We start from the raw sequence: 25376 nt of genomic DNA, 5'->3' as shown, positions 1-25376 counted from the left end.
AGGAAGCCAGTTATCCTCTATGCAAGTTTTGGTGTAGGTGAAAGTCCTGTTTGGGATTTCTTTTTCAGGGAGGTAGGCCCATTTTTATGCACTGCACTCCGAGCAGTCACAGGCATTGCATCACTTACCTGCCTCTTCTCATGCTGTGCTGGCAGTCCGGACCCACTTGCTCTCCTCTGCCCACCAGCAGTGGGCCTGACCCGTGGCATCTCGCTGTGCCCTCTCTGCTGCAGGTTATGACCTGCTCTTTCCTGTCAGGCCTCCCTATTCTGTTTCTAAGACACGTGTGCTCTCTCTCTTTAATGACCTGCAAGCGCACACACCGCAGTTTTCCCCAGCTAATGGCTTGTCATCTAAGGGTATTTAACCCCTTAAGTACCGAGCACATTTTTGGTTTAGCATTTTAGTTTTTTCCTCCCTACGTTCCAATAGCCATAACTTTTGTATTTTTCCATTCACATAACCATATCATGATCACTGCTCGCCGTCACTGCGACAGTGAAAATATGTTATATTCTAGGTTCTTCAAAGTAGCCACCTTTTGCTTTGATTACTGCTTTGCACACTCTTGCCATTCTCTTGATGAGCTTCAAGAGGTAGTCACCTGAAATGGTTTTCACTTCACAGGTGTGCCCTGTCAGGTTTAATAAGTGGGATTTCTTGCCTTATAAATGGGGTTGGGACCATCAGTTGCATTAAGGAGAATTCAGGTGGATACACAGCTGATAGTCCTACTGAATAGACTGTTAGAATTTGTATTATGGCAAGAAAAAAGCAGCTAAGTAAAGAAAAACGAGTGGCCATCATTACTTTAAGAAATGAAGGTCAGTCAGTCGAAAAATTGGGAAAACTTTGAAAGTAAGGGCTATTTGACCATGAAGGAGAGTGATGGGGTGCTGCGCCAGATGACCTGGCCTCCACAGTCACCGGACCTGAACCCAATCGAGATGGTTTGGGGTGAGCTGGACCGCAGAGTGAAGGCAAAAGGGCCAACAAGTGTTAAGCATCTCTGGGAACTCCTTCAAGACTGTTGGAAGACCATTTCAGGTGACTACCTCTTGAAGCTCATCAAGAGAATGCCAAGAGTGTGCAAAGCAGTAATCAAAGCAAAAGGTGGCTACTTTGAAGAACCTAGAATATGACATATTTTCAGTTGTTTCACACTTGTTTGTTATGTATATAATTCCACATGTGTTAATTCATAGTTTTGATGCCTTCATAGTCATAAAAATAAAGAAAACTCTTTGAATGAGAAGGTCTGTCCAAACTTTTGGTCTGTACTGTACATCTCTTGCACCACCGTGATGTGGTCAATCGCCACAATGTTAGAATCGGTGGCTCAAAAAAATGTTCCCTTAATGAGCACATGAGGGACTCACTCAAAGTAAATGTGTTCTGTGTAGTGAGCAGGTAAAAAGTGTTTTTGACTGAGGATACTGTCACAGAAATTTTAAGGGAATGGCTTATGCCACAGACTTTGTTTGGCAGATCTTCCTCTATCAGCAGTATGGTGCTCCTTCTCATTTTCTGTTGGATGTTCACCGATGCCAAAATGAAACTCTACTGTAATATTGGATCAGCCAAGCAAGAAAAAACTATTCACCAATATTTGCACTGGCCTCCACGATATGCAAATCTAACACCCTGCAACTTTTCTGTGAGGCTACATTAAGAACTGAGGTGTTAAAGGGTGAAAACCAAAGGGCTTCCAGGATGATGCCCTTAGGATTAACCCTAAGTCAAACCAGTTGGTTGGTTCAGTGGTTCCACACTCATTGCCCATAACAGCAGCTTAAGGAAATAAACCACATGTGTTGAATTTTTCCACTTCTGGTCCTTGGAATCTGTGACATACTAAATAGGACAATTTCTTAGTGCTCATGATTGTCCTAGAACAATGGTTGATTCATACTGCTTAAATGGGTACTGGCTTTGGCTGGTATTTGACATAGGCTTTGGCTGGTATTTTTCTGCACTTTTAGTGGCACTTTTTGCACCTGTGTTTTTGATGGGTTTTTTTTGCGGTAAAAACTTAATTCCAGATGTTAGCTGAAGGTCTTCGTGGACACCATAGTGTATGGTGAAGGTGTCTTTGACTGTGTGATACAGTAGCAAGGATCAAAGATGTTAATGAAAGTCCATTAGCTGGAAGATGTTGGTATATAAGGTTATTTCCCTCCCTTGTTAGTTTTAGGAAACCTGTGAGAGTTGTAGCCTCTGGTGTGTATGCTTAAAGAAAATGTGTCACCAAATTGTTTTATCTACCAGTTAAAACCATATAGCAACACATCTCCTTTTTTCTAATCTGATTTTATTTTCTGGTTACAATTTTTTTTAATTCTATTTCCTAAGCATGGGGCTGCCATCTTGCCTGAGCTCTTCTTAACAGAATGTACAGAGCATTAAAAAACTGCTTTACGGCAGCCCTATGAACCATAGACGCAGTAGTCAGGAGTGGACCTTACTGACTTCTATGGGAGAGTTTTCTAATCATGTTCTGTGACCTGTGCAGAGGTCATTGTACAAGGAAAGAATAGATAAGCTCTGACAATCACCTATTGAGGATCCTGTCTTATCTATACACAGAAGTGACTGTCATTCTAGACCCCTGCCTATAATAACAAGAAGATAACAGCAGTAAAGTGATCAGTACAGACCAAGACGTGGTGCAAATTATTAGGCTTAGTGCTCAGTGCGAAAACTGCAGGAATTTATGGGTTTTGTTTGCATACAGATATTGACATGGAAAATAAAAAATAACATCAAAAATACGTTAAACATAAAAACGGGATTTAAACAATAGGTCACATTCCCTTTACGCTCCTGAGGCTAGTTAGCACACCTCTGTGTTACAAGTAAAGAGCCCTTTACACGGGCAGTGAATCTGCCAGATAATCACTAATGAGTGTTCATAGGTGGTGTAAACGTGCCGCTGATTACCCGATGAACGAGCTAAACAGTCTGTGTAGGCACCTAAATCTTTGTTTGCCAGGAGCAGATTGTGCTGTCTAAAGAGCAGTCGGCTGCCAGCAAACAACGAGTGTGTATGTCGAAGGGCAATAGCATTAGCAATCGCTATTCACCATCCAATGGAGGAAATAGCTGCATGTAAATGCAGAGTCCCCTCCACTGACTAGCAGGCACTTGCCAAGAAGCTTCCTCTTCAACAATCGCCTGCTAAGTTGTCCCATCTAAAGGGACTTTTAGTCTTCACATGCCGCAGCTCTAACACAATGACCATTCTTTTACTTATTACTACATCTACAAGAAAGTCTGGTAAAAACCTAAATAGGAGAATTATTTTCTGGTCCATTGTTTTTTTAAAGTGACCGACCTTCTCCCATATGGCAAGCCCTTTGTTCCTAAAGTATCCAAATCTCCTAATTATACCCTTGCAACCCACTAATTATACTAACCATTCAGTCTTTGAATTTTCACATGCCATGTTCAGCTGTGGCATGATTTCCTGTGTTAGTTATGTTATCTACCATGAGCTTGTGTCTTTAGGAATCTGCATGTTTGAAGGCAAGCACTTAGATCTTTTGCTTGATGTTCTTGTTAATGTTCCTTCTTATCTGTCAGCGATCAATTCTGGGGAGCGTTTCTAAATGTTCCATTAAAGGTCAATTATTAATGCCATTTGCAATTATATTCAGCTTTGAACACAGGTTGCATAATCTTCTGATCCCAGGCTTAATAAAATGGAAGCAACTATAAGTGCAATTAGGAAGTTGTTTTCCTCGTGTTGCTTTGCTCTGAAATCCATGTGAACACTTTGGGGGGAATTTAGTATTCCCCCTGCCACCAGGCAGAAAGGGAGCAGAACATTTATCTTCATTCACTCCAGTTTTATGGCGTGAATAAAGGCAGAAATCTATGACGTGTTGGAGGCTGCCATAGATTTCAGTCTGGCGCACGAGGATGTGCCAAAATCTATGAGTAGGCCTTCACCTTGACATAAATTAGGAGCATCCTCTGGCTGCTCAGGTGAAATCAAAGCCGGTGAAGAAAACACTGGTCTTGATAAATGCACCCCCCTCATATTAAAGCAGTTATCAATTGTACAAAATTAATTTCAATTTAGCCTACTACTGTAAGATATAATTTTTCGTTATTAGAGGGGTTTCCCTGTTCAGGTTGCTCAGCTCTTGGCAGGACGGAGAACGGTTGAAAAGACCTTTCTTTTCTGAAGGACCTATCCTGATCTGCACTACTCAGATAACCTCATTAAAGGGCATCTGTCAGCAGATTTGTACCTATGGAACTATGTGCAAATGATTCTCTAGGAGCAACGGGGGCATTGCTGTTATACCAAGAGGCTCTGTTCTGTCTGCAACTGCCGCTCCCTCTCCACTTTGACAGAGCCAGGCAGTGTAAACTTTATTACACCTGCCCCTGCCAGTTTCATAGGTACAAATCTACTGACAGATGTCCTTTAATATGGATGGGCACTGTGTAATGCTTAATTTTCCCTATAGTGTGAGGAAACTGAATGCTTACTGCTTGGTTCCCCACACTATTACAGGTGATCACTGGAGATCCGACCTGGAGGAGAGTTTGTAATTTATTTATTGTCAGGGCCTTTCTTACAAGTAGGGATTTCCAAAGTGTTGCTGAAAGGGAGTAGCGGTGTAGTACCCTGCTTGTTGGCATGACCTTGACCAGTCAATATATCAATTTTATCCATTTCCAATTTTTTTCAAAATAGAGAAATGTGCTAGAGAAATTAGTTGCAAATTAATTTATTACAAATCGCGATAAATCTAGTATACCCAGGCCACTCTGCCTAATCATTTGTATCCCACTTGGTAGCCCAATATCAGTGTGAAGGCTTGGAACTTAAACTGCAGGGAGAGAGTATCGCTGTGTGCATTACTTTCTAGTGCACCCACATAGTTAATCCTTTCTGTAGATACTGTGCCATCAGTATTACAGCGAGTTGTAATTTATTGCCACTGTGCAGGGCACTAAGATTCATAGCTAATTCCTTCTGTTGAAAACAGTTAAATGAAACGTGTATCACCCCAATCTGTGAATGAGGGCCTAATAGAATTACTTATCTATTAATCACTGTGAATTCACCACAAACAGTATAAAGAGACAGGTGTATCAGCCAAATTTGTGAATGAAAGTGTAATAGATATGGGCAGCATGGTGGCTCAGTGGTTAGCAGTGGTGCCTTGCAGCGCTGCGGTCCTAGGTTCGAATCTGACCAAGGACAACATCTTCATGGAGTTTGTATGTTCTCCCTGTGTTTGCGTGGGTTTCCTCCAGGTTTTCTGTTTTTTTCCCCACACTCCAAAGGCATACTGATAGGGAACATAGATTGTGAGCTCCTTTGGGGACAGTTGGATGCAAATGTCTGTAAAGCGCCGTGGAATACAGTAGCGCTATATAAGTGCATAAAATAAATAAAACAAATTGCTTATCTATTAATCAATGTGGACACGCCACATTAATTAATGTAGACCACCATAAACAGTTGAATGATACAGGTGTCTCGCCCCAATTTGTTAATCAGGGACTAATATATTTGCTTATATATTTATAAATGTTAACACACCACAAACAGTTGAATGATACAGGTGTATCGCCCCAATTTGTTAATCAGGGACTAATATATTTGCTTATATATTAATAAATGTTAACACACCACAAACAGTAGAATGAAACAGGTGTATCACCCCAATTTGTGAATTAGAGCCTAATAGAATTGTTTATCTATTAATTAATGTAGACACACCACAAACAGTAGAATGAGACAGGTGTATCACCCCAATTTGTTAATCAGGGACTAATAGAATTGCTTATCTGTTAATCAACATGGACACACCACAAACAGTGGAATGAAACAGGTGTATCACCCCAATTTGTGAATCAGGGCCTAATAGAATTGCTTATGTATTAATCAATGTGTCTATCTATAACAGAACAGATTAAGTATTAATGGCGCACCAAGTGAACTAGATAAACACGCCTATATATTAGACTGCCTGTTGAGACAGAGTCTGATGCACAGTAAGTCTATGTATAACTGAACAGATTAAGTATAAATGGTGCAGCAGATGAACTAGAGAAAATACGCCTATATATTAGACCATATGTTGACAATTTGTCTGATGCACAGTAGGTCTATGTATAACAGAGCAGATTGATAATGAATGGCGCAGCAGGTGAACAAGATGCACAGGGTGATTACACTGAGCCTGCACTGTCCCTATGCTCTGCCTACAGTGCCTAAAAACTCTCCCTAACATCTCCCTGCACTGTCCATATCCAATATTCTACAATTAAAAGCTTTCTAACACACTGTCACTAGCTCTTGCTATGTCTATCCCTAGGCTCAGTTCACAGTGAAACGGCGGCGACCACACAGGATGAGGCTTTTATAGGGCTGTGACATTACAGGGGATGGCTATCTGCTGGTTGGCTGGCTGCACAGCATTATGGGTCATATCGCGTTCCCAGGCTTGTTACTTTCACTTTGTAACATGTGTAGCCACCATTTTAGGAAAATTTGAATTGTTACAACAAAACGCAAGGAAACTCGGATGCGTGGCAAATTGAATTTTTCCTGAAATTCGGATTGAAGTCAATTTGTTTCACTTCAATTCGCCCAACACTAGCTCCAAGCATATAGGCTTACATAGGAACAATACAGAAATAGCAGCTAGGCAGGAAAATACAGGATAGATAGATAGATATTTAGATAGATGAGAGAGGCAGTGAAGGCAGTAGCAGTCAGTTTGGAGTGTGTCTCCACAGTTCAGTAAATAAAAAATGTGCTAATGAACAAAATGAGCCACTTTACAGCTATTTTTCTAATAGAAATGTACGATTTCAGTAATTAAAGTATATTACAAAAATGGTCAGTAACATTCCCCTAAACATTACAAAAAACAAAACAAAAAAACGTTAAGGTGGTTCTCCTGAAATTAAGAAAAAAAAAAAAAAGCTTAAACATGACTTTATTATGAATATATACCCAAATACCTTTCATTAGTTAAAATGGCACCTTTTTTGGGGGGAACAATCATCAGGGGAAACAAAATGGCCGCCGTCCTGTTAGTATACACAAAACCTGTCCTAATCACACAGTAGGACAAGTTACTTCACAATACTGAGGTAAAGAGCTGCCTCATCCTCCTCTCTGCTCTGCTTGTCAGGGATTATAATCCTGAATACAGATGATAAGATCTTCAGCTGAATCTCTATAGGAATGGAGTTCATGAGGAAACAGCTGAAGTAAAGAGAGGACGGACAGGACAGGCTGTGGTAATGTAGGGCTGTGGTAATGGAGACAGCATACTAGTGCTGCGGCCCATCAGGCACACCCCAATCTCCTCTTTGTACTTCGTGTCTCCTTATGAACTCTATTCCTACAGAGATTCAGCTGAAGATCAAATTAAACTGTATTCAGGATCATAATCCCTGACCAGCAGAGAAGAGGATGAGACAGCTCTTTAGCTCAGTTCTGTGTGATTAGGACAGGTTTTGTGTGTACGAATAGGACTGCGGCCATTCTATTTCTCCTAATGATTGCTCCCCAAACAAAATGAGCCATTATAGCTAATGAAAGGTATTTGGGAATATGCTTATAATAAAGTAATAGTTAAGTATTTTCATTTTCTTAATTCCCGGAGAACCCCTATAAGTCATCTTAGTGGAGGTTTTAAAGGGGTTGTCATGGACAATGGGGGCATATCGCTAGGATATACCCCCATTGTCTTATAGGTGCAGGTCCCACCGCTGGGACCCGCACCTATATCGAGAACGGAGCCCCGCAAGGTGGTGGCTAGAGGACTTCAGTCCAGCCACTACCGAGCCGGCTCCCCATAGAAGTTAATGGGAGCGTACCGCGCATGTGTGGCCACCGCTCCCATTCATTTTTATGGGGCTGACGGAAATAGCTGAGCCAGCGCTCTGCTATTTTCGCCAGCCTCATAGAAAATGAATGGAGGGCGGCTGTGCATTTTTCATTCAAATCCCCACTTTTTCTACGCTTCTAAGTCCAGTGGGTGGTTTTACTTTGTGATAGCTATATTTGCAAGCACAGTTATACAGGGAAGTGCCATGATTAAGGACAGATTTAACTGTCTGAAACGCATTGCCTGTACTTCTATCTTGTATGCTTCTGCTTTTAAAATAAGAAGATAAGACTATCAATCATGGAATAGAACCATCCACTGGACTCATAAGCATTAAGACTGCAGGGATTTGAAAGAATAGAAGTTATATAGTTTTGTGGGAAAAAATTTAATATATCAACCTGCTCTCTAATACACAGCCAGCAGATTTGAGACCCTCTATCTCAACAGCTGTGTGGAGAGAGTAGGGAATGTATAACTGTAATAACATGATATTTTAGGCCTAAGCCCCCAATTTTTTTTTCATGTGACTCTCACTTTAAGTTGCATCTTGTTGTTGACTGATCTTGTCTGAGTGTGACTATCATGTTAAAGGGTAGTCTCACCTTTAACATTGGTGGCATATCCTAGCAATATGCTACCAATGTCAGATAGGTGCAGACCCCACCTCTGGGACCCACACCTAGGTCTACAGTGAAGCTCCCAAAGATAATGAGAGTGCGCCGCACATGTGCAGCCGTCCTCTATTCATTTCTATGGGAGTGCCAAATATAGCTGAGCACTGTTCCATAGAAGTGAATGGAGTGGTAGCTGACTCTGGCATTGTGCTTTCTACATTCATTTCTAAGGGACTTCCTAAAATGGCTGTGCGAGTCGCTCAGCTATTTTCAGCACTCCTATAGAATTATGCAGGGCTCGCAGGCATGGTGCTCTCTCCCAAACTTTCAGCGCTCCATTCTTGAGATATGTTCCAGGTTAGACAACCCCTTTAAATGCTGTGTACTGGATGTCACTGCAGCTTACCCAGACCACATTTCTGAGCACACTGCTTCAAGCAGTCCTTTACTTGAATGGAGTACTGACTGGGATAAACAGGAAACACTTAGGGTTGTCTACATGTGACTGAAAATACAGCAGAAAAAGAGTGCAGTGTTTTTTAGTCCAGCTGATTCTCTGCATATTTGCCGGGTTGCAGCCAGATATCCACCAGAGCCCATTATAGTTAATTGGGGCTGGTGGACATCCAGGTACCATCCGTCAATGCCAGATCCAGAGATCTCTGCCTGAACAGCCTGCCAGATCTCTTAACGCTAGTGTGAAACTAGCCTTTAAATCTCATCCACTTTGCTGGTACTGTACAACGCAGCGGATTTGATGCATGACAATTAGCGACCACAAATCCGCAGTATTTCAGTGACTTGTGGATGGATCCTAAGGCCAGTTTCACACATAGTTACATAATTAATGGTGTTAATCGAGCACCGTAGTGCTCAGGGGCTCGGGCCGAACACATCGGGATGTATAATGGAAGTCGATAGGAGAACCCGAGCATTATACCAGACACCCCCTGCTCTGAAGAGGGGAGGGTGCCTGGTTCATTGGAAAAGGTCAGAAATTGATGGAAACACCACTGAAATGGTTCGGGAACAGCATGGGGAGGATGTCTGGATGCATCTTGGACTCCCAGGTCGCTGCTGGGAACGATGTTGTCCGAGTAGTACGCAACTTTTACAGACAATAATACGCACAAAGCCGAATATAAAATCGATTTTAGAGGAATAATTGTTAGCAAACATTCTTTTCTGTATATTTACTTGTATATAAAGTGCAAGTGCTGCCAAAAATTACAAGGGAGAGGCACTCAGATACAACCTGTATATCACATAATGGAGGGCCTCATTCACATTGTGGTACAATTGTTCAGGTAGTGGGACTTCTACACTCATAAAGCCTATGCACTAAGGGAAAGGGCTGCCAAAAATTACAAACAACCGGCACTACAATACACCCTTTGTTACACGTAAAGGTGGGCATCATACGCAGCCTTGAAAAATTATGATTGATGGCCTGCTGGTGACCCTCAAAAACATTTGGAGCAAGGGCCTTGCTGATCTGACCATCTAAAACATTATTCGCGAGGGCCTGCTGCCGCTTTGGTGACTGTAGATAACCTGGGCCAATCCCCATTGACGGCGACGATCCATTCGAATGTCTGCCCTATCAACTTTCGATGTTATTTTCAGCGCGAACCACGGTGACAATGGGTAACGGGGAATCAGGGTTTGATTCCGGAGAGGGAGCCTGAGAAACGGCTATGGCTACCACTTCCAAGCAAGGCAGCATGCGTGCAAATTACCTATTAGGTATAATTAGGTGAGGGCCTGCAGGTAAGCTGACCCTTTAAAAGATTGTAGGTGAGGGCTTGCTGGTGAGCTGACCCTCTAAAAGATTGTAGGTGAGGGCCTGAAGGTAAGCTGACCCTGAAAAAGATTGTAGGTAAGGGCCTGCTGGTGAGCTGACCCTGTAAAAGATTGTAGGTGAGGGCTTGCTGGTGAGCTGACCCTCTAAAAGATTGTAGGTGAGGGCCTGAAGGTAAGCTGACCCTGTAAAAGATTGTAGGCGAGGGCCTGCTGGTGAGCTGACCCTCTAAAACATTATATGCGAGGGCCTTCAGGTGAGCTGACCCTGTAAAAGTGTGACATCACAGTTGGAGCTACGGATAGCTAGGAGGACCAAAAGGCGCGTTTCAAATAAGACGTTATTCTTCCTCAGGGATCGCCTTTTGGTCCTCCTAGCTATCCACAGCTCCAACTGTGACGTCACACGAGCGCTCCGTGCGAGCGCGAGGGAGCCAAGTTTTTAACTGAGCACTGCCGCCGGCCGGGGCAGGCCCAGCACAAAACTACTAGAATAGGGTCCATCCTCCTAAATATCCTCTTCACCTTGGGCGCAGGAACAGAAAGAAAGGAGACACAATCGACACACAGGTGAATAGACAAGAATTCAGGAAAAGGTAAAATACCAATCCGTAGTGTGTATAGCCAAAGTGTACTTTGTTGTTGTCTTCTTCTGTTACCTGCAACTCAGAAAGGGAATAGGAGGTTTCGCGCAGTACTAAAACATACAAATATACTGGTCACTTGTGAAACAGCAGCGGCGGCGATACCGCTGCAGTACCGCAGCGTTAGTATTAAAAAAAAAAAAAGGCGGGCCTGCTGGTGAGCTGACCCTGTAAAATATTATATGCGAGGGCCTGCTGGTGAGCTGACCCTGTAAAATATTATATGCGAGGGTCTGCTGGTGAGCTGACCCTGTAAAACATTGTAGGTGAGGGCCTGCTGGTGAGCTGACCCTTTAAAAAATTATATGCGAGGGCCTGCTGGTGAGCTGACCCTGTAAAACATTATATGTGAGGGCCTGCTGGTGAGCTAACCCTGTAAAAAATTATATGTGAGGGCCTGCTGGTGAGCTGACCCTGTAAAACATTGTAGGTGAGGGCAGCTGAGCTGACCCTGTAAAACATTATATGCAAGGGCATATATGCGAGGGCATTATATGCAACGAATAAGCATGTTGATATGATGGAGGAGGAGGATGAGAAAAGGAAGATTCAACCATATACCTTTGTTTGTGGTGGAAGGGGTGCATGGGAATACAATGTATTCAATACACAATAAAAGCCACATTTAAAGTGCCTTTATGTTCAGCCGCTTTCCTCTGGTGGGGCTTGTTAATTTTTATAAGAGTCCACCAGTCAGCATTTTAAGTTCACTTATCTGTTATAATGCCACCAGCAGCACTAAATACCCGTTCAGACAAAACGCTGGTGGCAGGACAGGCCAGCACCTCCAAAGCGTAGAGCACTAGTTCGTGCCACATGTCCAGCTTGGACACCCAGTAGTTGTAAGGCACTTAGGGATCACTGAGGACGCTGACACAGTCTGCTATGTACTACTTCACCATCTTCAAAAAAAAAATCAGTCCTTGTGACGCTAGGCCACGCATCAGGATGAGGGTGCTGGCAGGGCGTCATGAAACTGTCCCAGGCTTTGGAGAGTGTTGCCCTGCCCCTGTTGGAACTGCTATGTGTTCGCCTTGTCTCCCCTCCTTGGTTGGCCAAGGAACTACGTACTCTGCAGCCAGCCTTGTCAGATGGAAATTTTGGGAGCAATTTTTCAACAAGGATCTTTTGGTATTGCACCGTTTTGCTTATCCTCTCCACCAGAGGAATGAGAGAAAAGAAGTTCTCTTTGTAGCGGGGGTCGAGAAGTGTGAACAACCAGTAATCCATGTTGTCTAAAATACGTATAACGCGCAGGTCACTGGAAAGGCAGCCTAACATTAAGTCTGCCATGTGTGCCAGAGTACCAACAGGCAAGACTTCGCTGTTGTCATCAGAAGGATCACACTCAATCTCCTCATCCTCTTCCTCTTCTTCTACCCATCCACGCTGAACAGATGCAATAAAACTTCCATGTGTACTACCCTCTGTAGCGGAGTCAACCGTCTCCTGCTCCTCCTCTTCATCGTCCAATTCACGCTGAGAAGACGAACTGAGTGTGGTCTAGCTATCACCCTGTGTAATGTCTTCCCCCATTTCCACCTCTTCCACATGCAAAGCGTCGTCCTTAATTGTGAGCAGCGAGCTTTTGAGTAGACACAGAAGTGGGATGGTTACGCTGATAATAGCGTTATTGCCACTCATCATCTGTGATAATTCCTCAAAGTTTCTTAAAACCTCACAGAGGTCAGACATCCATGCCCATTTCTCGCTTGTGAATAGCGGAAGCTGACTGGAAAGGCGACTACCATGTAGCTGGTATTCCACTACTGCCCTCTGCTGCTCACAAAGCCTGGCCAACATATGTAACGTGGAGTTTCAGCGCGTGCTTACATCGCACAACAGCCCATGAGCTGTCAATTTCAAGCGCTGCTGCAGCATTGACAGACTGCCTGAAGTTGTCGCTGACTTGCGGAAATGTGCACACACGCGGCGCATCTTCACCAGTAGATAAGGAAAATTGGGGTAGGTTTTGAGAAACCGCTGAACCACTAAGTTTAAGACGTGGGCTAGGCATGGGATGTGTCTGAGCTTGCTGAGCTCCAAAGCCACCACCAAGCTACGGCCATTATCAGACACAACCATGCCTGATTCTAGGTTGAGTGGCAAGAGCCACAGCTCAGTCTGGTCTCTTATCCCCTGCCACAGCTCTGCGGCAGTGTGCTGTTTGTCCCCTAAGCATATCAGCTTCTGCACGGCCTGTTGTCGATTCCTCACTGCAGTGCTACACTGCTTCCAGCTACCGACTGATGACTGACTGGTGCTGCACGCGGATAATTCAGATGTGGAAGTGGAGGAGGAGGCGGAGGAGGAGAAGTGGGGGTTGGAGCCACTAATGTAGGTTCTGGTGGAAACCCTGATCGACGTAGGGCCCGCAATCTTTGGCTTCAGTAGCACCTGTGCCATCCCAGGGTACGACTCGCTCTCGGCCTCCACAACATTTACCCAGTGTGCCGTCAGGGAAATGTAGCGTCCCTGGCCGAATGCACTTGTCCATGTGTCTGGGGTTAAGTTGAACTTCCCAGTAACTGCGTTGGTCAGGGCATGTGTGATGTTACGAGAGACATGTTGAAGTAAGGCGGGCACGGCACACCTTAAAAATAGTGGCGGCTGGGGACTGCGTAACGCCGACACCAGGCTGCGGAAGGCCTTAGTGTCCACAAGCCTTAATGGCAACATTTCCAGGGCCAGTAATTTTGGAAAGCTGCGCATTTAGTGCTATGGCCTGTGGGTGGGTGGCAGGGTATTTGCGCTTGCATTTAAATGCCTGGGGTAAGGACATTTGGATGCTGCGCTGGGACACGGAAGTGGATGTGGTCACTGTTGGTGCTTGCGAAGGTCCAGGTGCAGGGTGGGAGGCATCCGAGCCTGCTTCTTGGACAGGGGATTGGCCAGCACATAACATTGGGGAAGAGGAGGCAGTTATGTGACCTGCAGACACAGCTTGTGGACCCAGGCGTTAGTCCCACCTATTACTGTGCTTTGATGCCATGTGGTGGATCATTCTGGTGGTGGTGAGGTTGCTAGTGTTCACGCCCCTGCTCATTTTTGTATGGCACAGGTTGAAAATTGCCCCAGTGGTGCCCCCCAGCAACTTGTGGGGTCTACCACTCACATGGGACCATTGTCGTCCCACTCTTTTATACCCTAAAGATCCACTGATCTAAGGACTGTCTTTTGTACCTATCTTGGATCATTTCCCCTGATGATAGACCACTTGAAACGTGACATGTCGGGAACTATCCTATAGGGCACAATAGGGATACCTCCCTATTCTAGGGTAAGGTATCCGGACAGGGCCGCCCTTTGCGGGGTAGGAACTCTGTATAGACAGGCAGGGTAACAATAGCAATGTCCCCATCCCCAATCAGGGATCACTAAGGATATTATTTGTGGTGCCTCTGTGAAGTGCTGTATTGGAGAACCTGCACTGTCAGTGTAGTGGACACGTCACGTCACTGCAGCAGCTCCAGTGTTGATGTTGATGGAACTACACAGAACAGCACATCAATGGGGGTGCGGAGTGGCGGACTCTAGCCAATCAGCTAGTGATGGCCTATCCTGCCCATCTCGTAAAGGCTGGACAAACCCTGATGATTATTAGGACCTGTGCACCACACTTGCCAGGTTTCATACAGTTGCCTTGTCGTGGCCTCATGTGCAGGTGTTTCTCTCCGTGCCCTACGTCAGATCAGTTAAGAGATTAATTGGCAGTACACTTCAGTATTCAATCTAATCACTCAATCCAAGTTAGGTAAAGCACAGTGCTCAGAGGTAGATGTTTAAGCTCCTGGGCCCCAATGCAAAATATATAATGCCCCCCCCCCCCTAATCTTGTCACCTTTGAACCCCCTTAGGCATTAGGCTTGAGCATGTCTGCTGCCTTTAAATCCCCTATAGGTACACTTTTGATAGTGGTTACAAAGTTTCTCAACTTTTTCTGTATATTTGTACAAGTATAAATAGTAAAATGGTTAAAATTGTGTTCAAGGCAAGAAATATGTTTTTATTGAAGCTGCACATAATAGAACAGATTCTTTGACTTGAAGGTTTTCTGGATATTGATGTGTAATTCCATCCTGGCCAAATGTATATTTGTGGTGCTTCTGAAGCAAAAGAAAATATACTTCAGCACTTTTTCATTCTGGTAAGAAATCATCTGGGATTTTTGGAGTAGATGGAGAGCTGTTACTTTATTCTTCAGACCCATAAACATCCTGTTCTGCTGACAGTAAAACAAATTTATTTAACCAAAATCCAAGACTCAACTCGTATCTGCCATGCCCTGATTTAAAAGCTATGGTCACACATAAAATATGTATTCAGTAAGCAGCATATGCAAATAATAAATTTAGGCAGATTCATATTCTGTCTTCAATAGCAGAAGAGATGTGAAAAGCTCATCTGTAGTAGTACCTGAACAGCTCTCTGCACATGGTAACTATTTTCTAAAATACATCTAAAATAAAAATAAAGCAACTTTGCAAATGTTTTGATTAAAAATATCCTAGTGGTTTGTGTTTGCAGACCTACTGTTCCCCTGGATGCAGACTACAATCCTAGCTTAAGGTCAGACTACCAATGATGGTTTATTATAATAGCGTGGGACTATGGAAACCCATAGGTACATATAATTAATCTGTAGGCACTCTCTGTGCCTAAATAAAGCACCATATTCTCTTTAACTGTGTATGCCAAACCTATTCAGTACCCCAGGGGAGGGGGTACTTTTAAATGGTTTGCTGTTTAATGCTTGTCATGCTATTTATCCCTTTTCCCAACATGTGATGTAATAGTACGTTACATGTCGGGTGTTTAACCCCTTTAAGGCCTGGTGGACGTGACACAAGGACCAGCGCCGTACATGTACGGCGGGCTGATTGGGCGGGTGCCGGAGCTGCTCCTGTCCGATCAGCGGCATGAAGCTGGCAGACTGACCGCAGGGCCCCTGCTGCATTCGCCGTCATCGGTCAGCGTGTTAACCCCTTGTATGCTGCGGTCAAAGCTGACCGCGGCATGCAGAGGGTTCGCAGATGGTACGGGTGCCCTCTGCTTCCCCATCGGGTCCCCGTGCTGCAGTGGCGGGGACCTGATGGCAGAGAAGGCAAGCCTGATGCCTTCCATAGGCATTGGAGCTTGCATTCTACGGAAGCCTGTGAGATCCAACCCTTAGGCTGGGTCTCACAGGCAGGCTGTCAGCATAAAAGCTGACAGCCAATGCATTACAATACAGGATGTATTGTAATGCATTGCAGAGGGGATCAGACCCCAGAGGTAGAAGTCCCAGAGTGGGACAAAAAGAAAAAAAAAATAGCGTTTTTCATAATAAAAAAAAAGTTTAAAGTAAAAAATAAAATAAAAATCCCCAAATAAAACACATAAAATTGTAAAAAAAATAGAAAAAAAAAAACCCCTGACATATTGGGTATTTCCGCGTCTGTAATGACCGGCTCTATAAAAATATCACGAGATCCACCCCCTCACCTTAATGCCGTAGAAAAAATAAAATGAAAACTGTGCTAAAACAATCTTTTTTTTTTGTCACCTTATATCACAAAAGGTGCAACACCAAGCGATCAAAAAGGCATATGCCCCCCAAAATAGTACCAATCAAACCATCACCTCATCCCGCAAAAAAATTGCCACTACATAAAACAATCTGGGAAAAAATAAAAAAAACTATGGCTCTCAGAATATGTAGAAACCAAAACATGATTTTCTTGGTTTCAAAAATGCTTTTATTGTGTAAAAATAAATAAGAAAAGTATGCATATTAGGTAATGCCGCTTCCGTAACAACCTGCTGTATAAAAATATCACATGAGCTAAACCCTCAGTTGAACACGATTAAAAAAATAAAAATAAAAACTGTGTCAAAAAAGCCATTTTTTGTCACCTTATATCACAAAAAGTGTAATATCAAGCGATCAAAAAGTAATATGCACCCTAAAATAGTACAAATCAAACGTCATCTAATACCTAAATAAAATTACCCCCTACATAAGACAGTCGCTCGAAAAATAAAAGAAAACTTTGGCTTTCAGAATATGGAGACACAAAAAAAACAACAATATTTTTCAATGTCATATTTGGTATTGTCGCGTCCGTAACAACCTTCTCTATAAAAATAGCACATGATCTGACCTGTCAGATCAATAGTGTAAGAAACTAAAAGTAAAAACAGTGCCAAAACAAAGCTATTTTTTTGTTACCTTGCCTCACAAAAAGTGTAATATAGAGCAACAAAAAATCATATGTACCCTAAAATAGTACCAACAAAACTGCCACCTTATCCCGTAGTTTCCAAAATTGGGTCACTTTTTTGGAGTTTCTACTCTAGGGGTGCATCAGGGGGTCTTCAAATGTGACATGGCAACTTAAAATGATCCCAGTGAAATCTGCCCTCCAAAAACCATATGGCATTCCTTTCCTTCTGTGCCCTGCCCTGTGCCCGTACAGCAGTTTACGACCACATATGGGGTGTTTCTGTAAACAGAATTGGGGTAATAAATATTGAGTTTTGTTTGGCTTTTAACCCTTGCTTTGTTACTGGAAAAAAATGGATTAAAATGGAAGATCTGCCAAAAAAGTGAAGTTCTCAAATTTCAACTACATTTTCCTTTAATTCTTGTGGAACACCTAAAGGGTTAACAAAGTTTGTAAAATCAGTTTTGAATACCTTGACGGGTATAGTTTCTAAAATGGGGTTATTTATGGCTGGTTTCTATTATATAAGCCCCACAAAGTGACTTCAGACCTGAACTGGTCCTTAAAAATTGGGTTTTGGAAATTTTCATAAAAAATTTAAGATTTGCTTCTAAACATCTAAGCATTCTAACGTCCCAAAAAAGAAAATGTCATTTACAAAATGATTCAAACATGAGGTAGACAAAAGGGAAATGTAAAGTAATACCTATTTTAGGATGTATCACTATCTGTTTTAAAAGCAGAGAAATAGAAATTTTTAAAATTGCTAAATTTTCATAATTTTTAGTAAATTTGGTATTTTTTTTATATAAAGGTATTTTTTTTTATATTAAAAAATGAAATAATGTGATGAGAAAACAATCTCAGAATCGTTTGGATAAGTAAAAGAGTTTTAAAGTTATTACCACAATAAAGTGACACATGTCAGATTTGCAAAAAATGGCCTAGTCCTTATGGTAAAAAATGTCAGGGTCCTGAAGGGGTTAAAGATGAGGCCCACTCCGATACAAATGTGGTATCGTCATAATTGTTCTGACTGGAGACTGAAAAGCACAGGTCAGTTTTACCAGATAGTAAATGCCGTAAAAGCAAAACCAATAAAATTATGGCAGAATTCCAATTCTACAGCATCTGGATTTTTTCCCACTACACTGCTTCCCACTACATCCTATGCAATATAATCCAGTTATCTGAAGGGAAAAATAAAAAAAAAGCTATGGCTCCAAGAAGGCAGGGAGTAAAAAATGAAACCACAAAAAAACACAATCTGTCAGCAAGGCGTTAATGTCATTTTCTGCTCTGTATACCAGGATGGTAATGTCTCAAGGTGACAGAGTTAATCATCTCTGGCACTGCCCCTAGGGCTGTGATAGCTGAACTGCGGCACTCCAGCTGTGGTAAAACTACAACTCCCAAGATGTATACTTGCTTTGCTGTTCTCAGAACTCCATAGAAATGGATGGAACATGTTGGGAGTTGTAGTTACACCACAGCTGGAGTGACTGAGGTTAGCCATCACTGCCCTAGTGGAAGCTTGGATGTGGATCTTGAATCCCTCCTAGCTCAGTTAGAGTAAGTTGTAAGTCGGCAAAAGAAGTGGGAGGAAGCACATCCATGCGCCTCCCTCCTTACTGGATTGGATCAACGTTCCAGACAATCATCTTCTCTGAAGATTATCTACTAAGTCAAATATCTGACCGTTTATCTACAGTACTCAAAAAAGAGAGAGAGAAAGAGACAAGAAGGTTCAGAAATCTGCTTGGCTGAGCATTGGAGTCAGTAAGGTAACCAACAAAAGGTAAATCCAACACTCCAATGAAATGTAAATAAATGTAGTGTTTATTCCATACTTTTCAAAATGTGATCTTTCAAGCGCAGAAACAGCACACTATCTGACACATTTCTGACCCCTCTGGGTCCTTAGCAATAAATAAAAAGGGTAGAAAATCTACAAAAGACAAAACCAATAGAAAAAAAAAAAAAGAATAAATCAATATCTTAAAATAAGATCTGTTCTATGATTTAGTCCCTTTGAGAATGTTGTGTCTAGCATTAACATCCAGTAACCTTCTCTGTTTAATAGATGTCTGAGTTTTTACTTTTTCTATACCTGAGAAAATCATAGACACACCTCCAGTCAGTAAGGTAACCTTCCACCTAATTATTTAGACTTTATGTCAGTGAGGGGACTACTATAAAGACACCCTTCACACTTGGATGCAACTTGGCCAGTGATGTATTTGAATCCTGCATGCCTGTTGTGTACTACAGGCCTAACTGCAAAAGTGAGATTTCCAGCTGTAGATATTGAAGGAAGAGACTTAAAGACAGAGTATGATAATTTTCGTCCTAATCCATACAAAACCATCTGGGGAGATTTGCACGGTATATTGTGAGAACTGTGTTTTTGCTATCGTTGGAGGTAATACAACTCCTATCTACAGTAAAGAGATATTTATTCAGTAGAATCTGGCCTAGTTATTGTCTGCTGCACCATATGTCGACCATTGCACTCTATACGCTCCCTGCTTTTCACCCATACAAACACTTTATCATGGGCACCAGGACTGCTATGCCCGGGGTAAGTGGCTGTCTTCCTTTCACTGTCAGTGTTCCTGCAGGAGAAATGAGGGATTACTCAAGTCAATGAAAATTCAAATCGCTGACTCACCCATGTAACTCACAGCTGAGACTGCTCCTCCAGAGGGAGGGTTTATTTTTGGTTACCCACAAGGCCTCATTCACGTTTCCGTTTTTCACTGACATCTGCAGTCCGCATTTTCTTTGTACAGCACACATACTTATTGATTTAAATGTGCCTGTTCACATTTCAGAATTTGTTTACTGACCATGGTTCAGTAAAAAAAATCACGGGGACATGCACTACGTTGATCTGTGATGCGGACCATACACACCCATTGAAGGCTATGGGTCCGTGAAAATCACTGACACACATCCGTGTTGTGTCCATGTTGTGTGAGTTTTTCACTGAAGACTAATAGGAGATTCTTTAGAAATTAATTTTCAGCTGAGCAACGTCAGTGAATCACGGATGACACATGGATGGCAAAAACAGAGACATGGACCAACCAATGATCCTTTACGGACAGCTTCATGGATGAAACATGTACGATTTTTTTATGAACGTGACACTGACACGGAAATGTGAACAAGGCCTAATAGAGAAGGTCCTGAGCTAGTGATCTCCTTCTGCTATATCAATTTCTACCAGCTTTCTTTGTAGCAGAAAGGAGTATAGTAAATGGACTAAAACTCAATGCGGTGAATCAATGTCGGACAGATTTACAGTAATATAAAGAAGAGTTCAGTTCACTACTGTGTTTATTACTTCTTTGCAGGTTCAATTTAGAGACACAAAGGACGGTTACTATTAACACCAATAGATAAATACAGTAGGTCTTCATGTTAAAAGATTTCAAATTATCTACAGATTTTTAGAAGTTTATATCACAAATTTAAACCTTGTATCCTTAGCTTTTAGAAGCATATCTGTTGTTCAACTTTTAAGCATACAAGTGCATCATTCATTATTCATCAATGGGCCATGTCTGGCAATACAGCTCATGGAGTGGGTTCTGAATAGGAGCTTCTCCAGATTCACACATTCAAATTTGTTTTTGAGATCTTGTCATGATTAATAAATCCATATTCAATGTTTATTTTTCCACCTTTTTTTTCATGCAAGTCATTGGATTTCACAAAGTATTTTGAGACCAGCCTAAACAAATTTGTGAATGAATTATTGGGTTGGGTTGAGAAGTGTCTCAATTTAGGCCATTGCTCATATCCAGTAGAGGTTACAAAACAACTTATGGTGAAATGAAGTTGTGTATCCTTTCAGGTGCCCAGAAATTGTGTGTTGCAATTTCGTTCTATTTATAAATGATATACCAATCTAATTTCCAGTAGAGACACATATGGGGTCATTTATCAAACTGGTGTAAAGTAGAACTGGTTTAGTTGTCCACAGCAACCAATCAGATTCTACCTTTAATTTTTGACAGCTCCTTTGGAAAATGAAAAGCAGCATCTGATTGATTGCTATGGGCAGTTCTACTTTACACCAGTTGGATATAAGACCACAGTAATCTTTGTAGTTCTAGGTGGCCCTATGTACTCTAATTGTCCATTGAGAATGTTCTGATGTTGTGTTCTAAAAAAGTGTTTCTTTTCTTGAACAATGATATTTAAAGGGGTTTTCCAAGAGTAAACTATTGAAGACCTATCCTTTAGGATACGTCATCAATATCTGATAGGTGGGGCTCCAGCTCCTAGCACCTCTGACGGTCAGCTGTTTGAAGAGACTGCAGCCTTTTCCTAGGCCAGTGACTAGTACTGAACGAAGCATTCGAAGCAGAATTCGGTCCAAAGTTTAGGAAAACTTCGATTCGCAATGAATCTGAATTTCCTTCTGCTTCCTGGTAACTAATCAATTTTTTTCCTAAAATGACAGCTGCACGTGTTACAAAATGAAAATAAGAAGCCTGGGAATGCGAGATCACCATTAATGCCGTCGCCTGTGATGACACAGCCCTATAAAACCCTAATCCTGCGCAGTCTCTGCCATTGTCCTGTGAACTGAGTATAGGGAGAGACATGACAATGATTAATAGAAGAATATTGGAGAGGGAGAGCGCAGGTAGACTTACTCTGCGTCAGCTTTATTTATTTATTCCTAGATTTACTTATTCCTACATCAACTGTAAATATAATTCAATACCAATAAGATGGAACCCTTTATTATTCCAGTGCCAGCGTGCCAACTAATACCATCTAGTCTGCACTCCTTTTGGGGAACAGGTCTTAAAGGGATTCTGTCACCTCCCCTCAGCCAAAAAACGATTTAAAAGCAGCCATGCAGCACAGCTTACCTGGATTAAGCTGTGCTGTTTAATCTTGAAATCCGTCCAGCAGTTACTTTAAAAAACGACTTTGATCAATAAGGAAATGCGTCCTGAAGGTGCCCAGAGGGGCGTTTTTTTCTTCCTAGTGAGCCCAGTACCGCCCCTCTTTCAGTGCCCAGCCCGCCTTCCTTGTATTTTCTAACTGCCGCCCCCAGCCTGCCACAGCCTCTCCTGCCTCTCCTCCCCCTCCCTCACGCCGAACGAAGTCTCGCACAGGCGCAGTACCCACTGAGGGCTGCGCCTGTGCGATCATCAGGAGACTGAGGGCGGCAGCTTCATCTTCGTCACTGGGCATGCGCAGAGCCCAGTGACGTCCGATGCTTGCTCTTCCCTGCTGACTGAGGGAAGAGCGAGCATCGGACGTCACTGGGCTCGGCGCATGCCCAGTGACGAAGATGAAGCTGCCGCCCTCAGTCTCCTGATGATCGCACAGGCGCAGCCCTCAGTGGGTACTGCGCCTGTGCGAGACTTCGTTCGGCGTGAGGGAGGGGGAGGAGAGGCAGGAGAGGCTGTGGCAGGCTGGGGGCGGCAGTTAGAAAATACAAGGAAGGCGGGCTGGGCACTGAAAGAGGGGCGGTACTGGGCTCACTAGGAAGAAAAAAACGCCCCTCTGGGCACCTTCAGGACGCATTTCCTTATTGATCAAAGTCGTTTTTTAAAGTAACTGCTGGACGGATTTCAAGATTAAACAGCACAGCTTAATCCAGGTAAGCTGTGCTGCATGGCTGCTTTTAAATCGTTTTTTGGCTGAGGGGAGGTGACGGAATCCCTTTAATGATGACCATCCTCATCTTTTGCTGGCTTTACTTCTTCCAAATCATCATTTCAATGTCTCCATGTTCTAGAAAAGTCAGCAAGATGCAGAGAGGAGGAGAAGCTGGAAGTTCCTGATGACATATTCTTAACGATATTAGATGATGTGGAAAAGGAGGAAAAGCAGATGGCACAAGAAGGGCTCCCACCTATAGGGCTGTGTGTGAGTGTAGCAGGGCTGTATATGTATAGCAGAGCTGTATCTGTGTGTAGCAGAGCTGTATCTGTTTATGGCAGTGCTGTGTGTGTGCCAGAAGTATGTGTGTGTTGCAGACAAATCCTTAAAAATAATTAGCAGAACAAGAATCATGGCAGGACTAACAGAGCAATGACAGAAGACACATTTATTTGGATAAGTACATTTAATGAGGTGACGACATGCACCAAAGCTGGTTGTTACAATAGTCAGCAGATGACACACTAAGGGTAACGGGAGCTGACCAAAACTATTCCCTCCACTACGCAACACCCTAAAGTTATTGACCTTGACCCCTCCACTTCAGTAAACCACATTCCCTTCAAAGAGGACCTAGAAAATATTTTTTCTGATTTATTATTATTTTTTTCTAAAACTGAGGTGTGTCTTGTAGTCTGGTGCGTCTTATAAAGAGGAAAATATGGTACTGTCACGGACGGTGTACAGGAAACAAGGCAAAGCAACATGTATAAACGACTCGCTGGATCCAAAAACTAAGGATCCAAGGGAGACCCCTGCAGAAGACCTGGCACTTTCCCTGGCTGCTCAGCCTATGCAAAGATCCGAATGGTGGAGGTTTGCATATCCACGAACCTTGACTATAAAGCCCTGAGCACCCTACAATAGTGAGGGGACACGACCACCGGCTCCCTACACAAGACACGGAGGGAGTCAGGGTCACCTGGGATCCAGCAAACAGATAATAACAGATAAAGGTATAACACTTAGCTTTGAAGCAAAACAGGAGGACAGAGTCAGCGTGCACACACACTCCAGGAAGTAGTATAAGCCGCCCAGAAAAAGCCTTCTGAGGAAGAATTTAAAGGGAAGCAATTAGTCCAACACATGACAGCTGAGAGAGGCTGACGAGAGGAGGAGCTGAATACCACAACACAGAAACTCAAGGAGGAGGTTCTGAAAGGCCTCTGTCAGAGCTTCTCAGCTGTCTGGTTGTGACAGTACCCCTCCCTCAACGAGTGGACTCCGGACACTCAGAACCCACCTTCTCAGGATGGGACCTATGGAAAGCCCTGATGAGACGAGAGGCCTTAATGTCCGTCACTGGGACCCACATCCTCTCCTCAGGACCATACCCCTCCCACTGAACAAGGTACTGAAGAGAACCGCGGACAAGACGAGAATCCACAATCCTAGAGACCTGAAATTCAAGATTCCCATCAACCATAATCGGAGGAGGAGGCAAAGGCGAGGGTACAATGGGTTGAACATAAGGTTTCAATAAGGACTTATGAAAAACATTATGGATCTTCCAAGTCTGAGGAAGATCAAGACGGTATGCAACAGGATTGATGACAGACAGGATTTTGTAAGGCCCAATAAACCTAGGACCCAACTTCCAGGAGGGAACCTTCAATTTGATATTCTTGGTAGACAACCACACCAGATCACCAACATTCAGGTCCGGACCAAGCACACGTCTCTTATCAGCCACACGCTTATATCTCTCACTCATGCTCTTTAGATTATCTTGAATCTTTTGCCAAATAGATGACAAAGACGAGGAGAATCTGTCCTCATCAGGTAAACCAGAAGACCCCTCTCCCGAGAAAGTCCCAAACTGTGGACGAAACCCATATGCACCAAAAAATGGTGACTTATCAGAGGACTCCTGACGACGGTTATTTAAAGCAAACTCAGCAAGGGACAAAAAAGAACACCAATCCTCTTGATTCTCCGCCACAAAACAACGCAGATATGTCTCCAGATTCTGATTGACGCGCTCTGTCTGGCCATTCGACTGCGGGTGGAAAGCAGAAGAGAATGACAACCGAACCCCCAAGCGAGAACAGAAAGCCTTCCAGAATCTGGAAACAAACTGCGTGCCCCTATCAGAGACTATGTCTGAAGGAATACCGTGCAATTTGACAATGTGATCAACAAATGCCTGCGCCAGCGTCTTAGCATTGGGCAAACCAGGAAAAGGGATGAAATGCACCATTTTGCTAAAACGGTCCACCACCACCAGAATCACAGTCTTCCCCGAGGAACGAGGCAGGTCCGTTATGAAGTCCATGGACAGATGTGTCCAAGGACGGGAAGGAATGGGTAAGGGAAGGAGAGGACCTGATGGCCGTGAATGAGGGACTTTGGCACGAGCGCAAGTCTCGCAGGCTGCCACAAAACCCTCAACCGACTTACGAAGCGCAGGCCACCAGAATCTCCGAGAGATGAGATCCAGTGTGGCTCTTACCCCCGGGTGCCCAGCAAGGACCGTATCGTGGTGTTCTTTAAAAATCTTGTGTCTTAAAGCGAGAGGCACAAACAACCTCCCAGGAGGACAAAGAT

At 43.2% G+C, this 25376-nt stretch overlaps 1 protein-coding gene across 2 annotated transcripts in view; it reads left to right on the top strand.

Annotated features, from left to right (window-relative positions):
• The window catches only part of SERPINE2 (serpin family E member 2), a 97530-nt gene that overhangs the window by 42403 nt on the left and 29751 nt on the right, over window positions 1-25376 (top strand). The window contains exon 1 of one of the 2 annotated variants that reach the window (XM_044291879.1): window positions 18913-18933. The exons of the other annotated variant lie outside the window; for it this stretch is intronic. The gene's annotated coding sequence lies outside the window, so the exon portion shown is untranslated. Of the gene's footprint in view, window positions 1-18912; window positions 18934-25376 lie in introns of those variants that run through there. 2 annotated transcript variants of the gene reach the window in all.

This window comes from Bufo gargarizans, chromosome 4, assembly GCF_014858855.1.
Source record: "Bufo gargarizans isolate SCDJY-AF-19 chromosome 4, ASM1485885v1, whole genome shotgun sequence".
NCBI classification, from domain to species: domain Eukaryota; kingdom Metazoa; phylum Chordata; class Amphibia; order Anura; family Bufonidae; genus Bufo; species Bufo gargarizans.
This window is presented reverse-complemented; position numbering and strand designations above follow the sequence as displayed.